Below are 8990 nucleotides of genomic sequence, written 5' to 3'. Positions count from 1 at the left end.
GACCCTATTTTTGTAGGGCTTCTATGCAAATAGGGCTTAAGCTATCTCGAGCTCTGATTGGAGCAAATGAGCCAGTGTAACTTTTAATGCAAATAAGGTGAATTCAAGACTACTGTTTGATTGGCTGTTTGTGAAAGTTACCCTACATGCTTTCTCTTACTTCAGAAAAAAAAATTTTTGTTTTCACAGCAGTGTGAAAAATGAGCATCCTGTCAATAGTGTATATTTGTAAAACCTGTTACTCCCTAGATCCGACCTAAGGGAACAAAAGCCTGATACAAATTTATGATTCTTTAGCATTTTGCCAAGCTGCATTACCGGATAACTAATTCTGGGACTAAGAACAGAAAGTAACTAAACACTTGAATATTTTCAAATGTATGCTACTTGTATTTACAGTTAGATCTGATCAAAACGGCATTTATATTTTGAAGAATCAAATTTCAGCAGCGGTGCGATTTTCATGTTCCTTAGAAATAAAATCTGGACATGATGCCAGCGTTTGTTGGAGGGCTCGGAATTATGGAATAAAGGCTTGCACTGCTAAGAAAAAAATGTTTTCCAAACCAGAAGGTATGAGAACGATACAGGACGAATTCGACTGGCTCAAACACCTTCAAATGTGAATTTTGAGACAGTTGAGGAACGGCGTAACGTTCATCTCTTTCCATGATAAACCCCGAACAAAGGGCGTAGAACAGAATCAATGAAAATATATGTGAAGCATAAAAAGCAGAGTGAATAAAGGACCGAGGAGAATAAAACACTTCAATAGGTCAAGATTTTCTAAAGACAGACCTAACAGCCAATCACAAGGCTTAACCAAGTACTTAACTCAGAGCGCGCGGAATTTGAAGATTCGGACCAATCAGGAGCTCTTTACCTTTATAAATAAGAGCAGGAACACTTGTACTTCCACTTGTAACCATTGTTTGCAACCTAGTATTATGGCTCGCACGAAGCAGACCGCTCGCAAGTCCACCGGCGGCAAGGCGCCGCGCAAGCAGCTGGCCACCAAGGCGGCCCGCAAGAGCGCGCCGGCCACGGGCGGCGTGAAGAAGCCCCACCGCTACCGGCCGGGCACCGTGGCGCTGCGCGAGATCCGCCGCTACCAGAAGTCCACCGAGCTGCTGATCCGCAAGCTGCCGTTCCAGCGGCTGGTGCGCGAGATCGCGCAGGACTTCAAGACCGACCTGCGCTTCCAGAGCTCGGCCGTGATGGCGCTGCAGGAGGCGTGCGAGGCCTACCTGGTGGGGCTGTTCGAGGACACCAACCTGTGCGCCATCCACGCCAAGCGCGTCACCATCATGCCCAAGGACATCCAGCTGGCGCGCCGCATCCGCGGGGAGCGCGCTTAAGGTGCCTTTCCGAGTAACAGCAAAAACCCAAAGGCTCTTTTCAGAGCCACCTACAATCTCCATTTAAAGGAGCTGAATACTGGCGATTGAGGCCCTTCGGGAAAGGCATGGGGGAGTTGGGCATAGGTATGAGCTTGGCTGGGGCAGCCCTGCTAAGGGTGGCGCCGGGAAGCTGGCGTCCTAACTCCTCCCTCCCCCTGCTAGGTGTGCCGCGCTCAGCTGTGGAGGCTGTTAAATTGTCTGAGGCGTTAGCCATCTACGTGCCCTCCCTATTCTTTTGCCCCCACGTCTGGCTGCTCCTGTGGCCGAGTTTACTGAGTGGTTCTCAAGGCTCCCGCAAAGTTCCGTGGACCGGAGGCTTATAACTGGCAGCGCGGTCGGCACGGAGTGGGCTGCAGGAGGGTATTTTGGCAAAGATTGCTTTGTCCTTGCAAAGTGCTACCTTGTAGTGAGTAACTTTGTAACAATTCAACTTCCAGCAGCAATAGCAGAGAGAGCCGCTGTCTGCAATGCTGGACAGAGTAAGGGCCTGCAGTAGTGGTTAAGCTCACTCCACAGACCTGTAATGAAGCGTTTCTTGCAGCAAAGAACTGTGCAGACTATGTTGTCTGTACCCTGCAAGAAAAACTTACACAACTGAATTCAGGCCCTGCATTGATAAAGGTGAATAATCCCATTTGCTGCAAATCCACAAGAATTAGAGACAATACCGACCAAAATTTTCAGATAAATGGGAAATCTTATAACAAGCCCTATAGCAATGCAGGGTTTGTGGATTCCAGTTTTACAGACCTTAGCCAAAGGATTACCTATTAAACCTTATTGCTTGGTTTGCTTTTAGCCTGGGGAAATGCATTTTAGATAGGCTCTTCAGAATCAAAGTGAATAGCACTGCTTGCTAGAGAAAAGAAGCCCTAAGGCAGCAACCCAGCAACAAAAATACCAAGTGTTTATTCACCCAAGCTTTGCAGACTTAAGGAACCAGTGTGAACCCACAAGTCAGATTTCAGAAATCAAACCCAGTGTTGTATTTTTGAACCTTGAAGCACACTTGCAAGTGATAAGAGCAACACAATGATTTCTATGTGACTATTTAAGGACCATTAGGTTCCCAGCCACTCTTGCAGCACTTCTGCATCTCTAAAAGATGTATTTTTTAGATGGGATACAGTTAAAACAAAACAGGGCTAGGAGAAACAAAAGCTAAAATTTCTTAAGTCTTTTTTTTTTTTTTTGTAAAAATGGAGGGCCAATTATTGTCTTTCTAATGATGAGGGGTTAAAATCATTACAGCCACAAAATTGAATGCAAATCAGCAGTGAAAAGGGAGGCTACTGATAAATATAACAACTTGGATGGATCTAAATTGCCTAATGCTTAGTGACAAAAAGGCAATCTTAAAGCTTTTTTACTCAATAATATTCTCAAAATGAGACAAAACTGGAGATGGATAATGGATAAGTCATTGCCCCACAAAAGGAAAGAGGTGTGTAGATATTCTCATGTTGAGTGGAATTCTCATGTTTAAGTTGAAAATGTCTAAAGTTATGTTGAAACAAAGCGCCTCACTGTAGACTGAAAGTTCCAGAGAGTTACTGATAGAAATTCTCAAGGCCACACCCCTGCTAGTCCCAGATAACTTCTTAGAAGTCTTCTGTATCCCAGTGGGCTTTAAAGTAATAATGTGTTCCTCTCCTCCCCCACTTTTAGGCAATAAGTATTTGCCTAACTACTAGGGGCTCAGACTTTAGAGAAGGATCTTCTCTGAGCCTTCTATCATTAATAAAAAATTTCCCTCCTGGCTGAATGATGTCTGCTTCCCTGATGGAATTCTGCTGTAACAATGTAAGAAAAAGTTCTTTAGTGAGGAACAGTTTTGTCTCCATATTGCAGTGTTACATGTATCTATAGGAGGAATAATATTGCATAGGACAAGTCACAAACACAGGCAATCAAAGGGGTGTATGTCTCCTAAAAACAGAGCCGAATAAAGCCTGTGGTCTAGTTAAGGTTTTTAACCAGTGCCAGTTACTTCGTTTTGATATTATATAATTATAAAGATGTTACCTTTTGGGGGGCATGGTTCAAGGGACTCTAGGTACTATTGTAACTTCTGAAAATAGTTTTTTCAAAAGAACAAGGTAAAAAAGGAATTGTGACAATTCTTTTCCAGTTGCTACTTTGTATTCTTGGGAGTCTAGGACTAGTTTATCAAATGTAATTTTTCTCTTGTGTGCAATTTTTATTTTTTTGGAGGGTGGTGCTTTCTTCCAGTTTTAGTATGACATGTACATTGAGCTGAGGTTTGGTTAATTATGTGGGTACATGATTTTTGATATTGCTCCCCCTACATAAAAAGTTTCAAAATTTGATGTTTTAATCTCAAATTTTCTGAGGGGGTCCTTGGCTGAGCTAATCCTTGGTGTTTAGACCAGTGTGCTTGGTAAATGTTAAGTACAGAAAACCCAGCTCTTATATTGAACAACTTATTCTAACCCAGCTCTTATATTGAACAACTTATTCTAAGGACATCACTTATAGTTTAATTTCTCATGTAACTAGCTCAGGAACTATGTATTATAATGCAAAATCTAAGAATGATCACTTTTTTTTTTCAGGTATACTTAGAAGAAAATCTCTTTTCCTAGGGGTTAGCATTTATGACAACTTTGCTTGAATTCCATTCACCAACCCCAGGAAAGGAAAACCATGCCATCCCTGGAACCCACATGAGAAAAACCCATTTACATGCTTTTCATCAGCAACCCTTCATTGTTTAAATGTATGTGCTTAATTTGTAATAAATTAAAGCACTCTGTACACATGTTACATTGGGAAAGTTTTGAAATCCTTCCATGTACTTCGACTGTATTAAAAAAATAAATTTTTTTAAGAACACAAGTCCGGGGAACAGTCACTTACTGTTCACGAAGTACATTCCAGTCATTTTGCTGAGATTAACTCTGTCACCAACAAGTATTTATCCTTTTAACCATCGAGGCCACTAAAACTCGGATGGATTAATAAGCATGCCCAGGAGCATAGTTTGAGAGCAGAGGCTCATGGATTCCAAGCCTGAAGCATGGCTGAGTTGCTTGGCAGACAGTGTGTTTATGAATGTCTTTTGTTCTTGGGACGTGAACTATTATTTCAATATCAACGTGGCAAGTAACCCAAGAATATATGTAGAATGTACACATCTTTAAATACATATACACATACACACACCAGGTAAAATTATACTGTGTGCACAAGTGAAATTTAGAGATTAAAAAAAAATACCTTCAGGCAATTTCTTTACCCAGTGTTTAAGCCCCAGAAGGAAGGGGCGGAGCTTGCAGTTTCCCGCCTTGTCCGGTTTTTCCGTTTTCAACAAGGTCCGCATATTTGCTACATAAGAAGCGGTAGGCGCTCAGCTTTCACCTCACTCGGCTGTGCTGTCTGACTTATCAGCATGTCTGGTCGCGGCAAAGGCGGGAAGGGGCTGGGCAAGGGCGGTGCCAAGCGCCACCGCAAGGTGCTGCGCGACAACATCCAGGGCATCACCAAGCCCGCCATCCGCCGCCTGGCCCGGCGCGGCGGCGTCAAGCGCATCTCGGGGCTCATCTACGAGGAGACCCGCGGGGTGCTCAAGGTCTTCCTGGAGAACGTGATCCGCGACGCCGTCACCTACACCGAGCACGCCAAGCGCAAGACGGTCACGGCCATGGACGTGGTCTACGCGCTCAAGCGCCAGGGCCGCACCCTCTACGGCTTCGGCGGCTAGGTTAGGGTTTCTGTTTGTAAGGTGGAAGTAATAAAGGCCCTTTTTAGGGCCACCCATATTTTCAATTGAAGAGCTCGCACCTTTGCATGTGGGTTGGTGTTACTTATTGGAATATATTTTTTATTTTATCAATGGGATTTTAGTGCTGTGGGTAATGTAGTGGCAGGAAGCCCTCTCAGGTTTTCTACTGTCCCCGCTGACTGGGTAGATAAAGGAGAGTCTGGAGCTCTCTGCCTTTTTGGGGCCTTCATTGTGTTTTATGCGTAGTCCAGTAAACAGGCGCACGTTTGGCAGGGTTGGGGCCTGGGAGGCCAGAAGGCCTCCCGGCCCACGCAAGTCTTCACTTTGGGCTTCTCTCTTCTGGCTTTCTCACCTCCCTTCTGCTTCTCTTCTGCCTTCTCTCTTGGTGTCTATTTCAATACACTTACATAGCCCAAAGAAGTAAACTGCGCAATCCCTCTTTCCTGGGGACCACCCTGTTACATAAGGACAGCAGGTACCCCATCAGGCAGGGCAATCCTAATGGTGGGAAGGTAGAAAAGCCATTTACCCTACAGAGTGTTAACAACTTTCATAATTTACCATTTGGCACCAGTACCAATAGGTAATTTGATAAAACTTGAGTCACAAATTTGGGGAATCTTGGGTTTGGGGAGATTGCCTGGAGGCACCAAAGACAAACTTTTTTGGTGGGTATGCAAATGCAGATTTTCTGGTACTTGAGATTTATAGTATGATTACCTATTCGTGAAGGTGTTTTCATTCTGCTTACTCAAATTTCTTAGGTAACCATAGAATAGTTTGCATGAGCCTAAGTATATCACCTTAGTGGATCTATTGCACAAGGTTTTGATCTATGGTAAATGTGGAACACTGCATAAAATAATTGTTTCTCAAAAATGTAAAAATTGGTGTGTTCAAGATTAAAAGGGACTAGAGTAGTAACCAGCTGCATCTTGCTTTATGGATTAAATCAGAGGGCACATGGCAGACAACTGAGGACATGAGGGTGGACTGGATGTTATATCATTTTATGAAGGTGTTTTTTAGGCTGAGTAAGTTTATATATTTAAGGCTGGATAAGTACATATTTATATATTTAGGTATGGCGCCTCATGGTGTCTGCAATTTAAAATGCTTCAGGAAAAAACATTTCTCTGTGTGTATTCCTACAAATTTTACTATAAATATATTCAGATAAAAAGATAAACTGGGAAATCATTATTTACTCTCATACCCACCCTCTGCAGGTGGTTTTCAGTGGCTTAACCAGAAGGTAGAGGTGCAGGTAAACACATTGGTGAGATTCCTACAGGCAGGTAAGCCTCCCTGGGCCTAGGGCCGGTTGGAGAGGTGGATACACATGGAGGACTAAGTGGTGCAGCTGTGTTACAAAATAATGGTGTCTTCATGTTTCATAAAGTGAATTTAGAGAGTTACTTGTATCTATTACATACTTTTGAAATATTTAAAGTCCTTTGCCTTATTGTAACAGGGTGGTCCCCAGGAAAGGGGGAGGTTTCAGGTTTCCTGCCCCACCCAAGGGAGGGTGGAGCTGAGCAGGGAGAGAACAAGCTGCAGAGGAGACTGAAGAAGGAAGGAAGCAGGATGGAGACAGAAGGAGACCTGGAGGAGGCACATGGAGCAGAGAGACGCGTGAAGAAACTGAGCTTGTCTTTTGGCTTTGGTCTGGAGTGGGGGTGGAGTCCACAATGCCTGTATGGAATTAGCTTTAGGAGACATCCTTTTCCCTCTTACAATTCCCTGCTAAGCTCCACCCTCCCTTGGGTGGGGCAGGAAACCTGGAACCTCCCCCTTCCTGGGGACCACCCTGTTACATTATGACTGCAAGTAGAATTCATGGATGGTGTTAAAGTTTAAACCATACAGGATTTATAAACTTATGACTAATAAACTCCATGTACCCAATTTCATACAGTTAAATATTAATTCTCTAAATAGAGTTGGAGGTAACTGGAAGGAAGTGGGCCCTGGTATTATACACCCCCCACTCCCCAGCAGCCAACAAAAGAAGTGGCTGTTTGAGACTCTCACCCTTGCTCAGATACATAATCTCACAGAAGAGAACCAGAAAGGAGTTAGTCTGGATTCAAAGAAGTTTATTGCTATTGTGAAAGTGGATTCCAAACAAGAAGTTCTTTCATTAAAATTTATTTTTCATTGGAATGTCTTGTCAACACAGGCATGACATGATAGCCTTTGGAGAAAGGAAATAATATATAGGTTTTCTTTTCTATATTATTTTAATAGGAGAGTAAAAGTAGGCATTTGTGAGGCACAGGTGTGCATGTATTTAACAACCCTCAAAGCAACCTGATGACATAGGCATCATTATTATGAGCTCAGTTTCAGAAATGAAGACACAGAGGTCCTGGGGATGGAAGTGATGTGTCCACATCTGTACAAGTGGAACTGGGATTTGAAACCAGAGGGTCAAGCTCTAGGGAGCATGAAGTGCTTTATATCTGTAAAATATCCAATTCACAGTAAAAACTGCTTTCCAGACATGCTTCTTGGAGCTGTGGTGGGAAATTATTTCGATGCCCTGGTAGCCTCTGTAGGGGAGTCAAATTTAATCTCTACTCTCTTAGCATTCTTGGTTGGGCCTGATAATTCAGTGGACAAAAACCAGAGTGAACAGTAGAGCAACACACTGATGTATTTAGTATAAATATTATGTGACATAAGCACTCTCATAAGAAAAAGATCTCAGAGAAGCATAGGTTGAATGTGTGTGCTTGGTCTTCCCACAAATTGTCAGATAGGCTTTTCCCAAGATGCCCAGACTAGGCTTTTTCTAATACCTGTCACTTTGGATATGGAGCTAAGGTCAACAGAGGCCTTGTTAAATCTCAGGAGGAGTTATCACTATTTTGTTACTAACTGTGTTAGAGAATGCAAGTTAACGAGATTTAGGGTCATCTCCAGCAATAATCTTTTATCAGAGAAATCTATCCTAAAGCAGAAGAAACATCTAGAGGCAAGTTTTGTTCTATGAAGTCATCCTCAATCTCACCTTGTCATGAGAAGCTCCCTCCTCTGTCTTTGACACCTAGGGCCCTTAGCACAGGATGTCAACCTCTGGTTTGCCCCAGTGACTTTAGAATTTAAATTCTCTGTACCAGTGTTATTTGGTCTTTTTATTCTACCGACAGCTCTGGTGTTAATTTGTTGGTCCAGCTTCTGAAGAACCCACAGGGATGAGGGAATGTTCCCCTGATCCTGTCCAAATGTTGTGTACTGAATTGGACAAAGTAATAAATTATGAAAATGTAAGGAGGCAATGGGGCGTGCCTAGGGTAGTTGATGGAAATGTATTGAGGATAAGAGTTAAACAAGGGTTGTTGACATAGATTTCTGTTTCAAAATCCCGGCCTCTGGTTATAAGAATATTATTGTCCTGGTTTGTCAAGGACTTGCTCATATGGAGGTGTTACCACCTGTTTTTAGGAAGAAAAGGGAGGTCAGAGTGCCTTATACCAGTATTTTTTATAAAGTGCCTTTAGCTCAAAATAATCCTGACAAAGCAGCACATTTTGGAGTGATAATATACTTCTTTCACCATTCAGTTGACATCCAGTTCTTTTCTGGGTAGCTGGGTAATGTCACAACATACTACTACTTCAGTGCCATCGAGTAGTAAAAGTGCAAGTGTTCACCTGAAAGAACTGCAGAGGGATAGGACCCACAAAAAAGCAAAAAGTTTATCAGAAAGAGTAGGATCAGGCCAGGAAATCACAAAACCGTGTGAGGAGAATGAACACTAGCAATGAACAGGATCAGGTGTAGCAGAGATTAAGTTCTTAGTGTCACCTTTGGACTTGGCCAAAATGACAAGGGACATT

The sequence above is a fragment of the Talpa occidentalis genome, unplaced genomic scaffold (genome assembly GCF_014898055.3).
Source record: "Talpa occidentalis isolate TD23 unplaced genomic scaffold, MPIMG_talOcc4v2.1 talOcc4.2, whole genome shotgun sequence".
NCBI classification, from domain to species: domain Eukaryota; kingdom Metazoa; phylum Chordata; class Mammalia; order Eulipotyphla; family Talpidae; genus Talpa; species Talpa occidentalis.
This window is presented reverse-complemented; position numbering follows the sequence as displayed.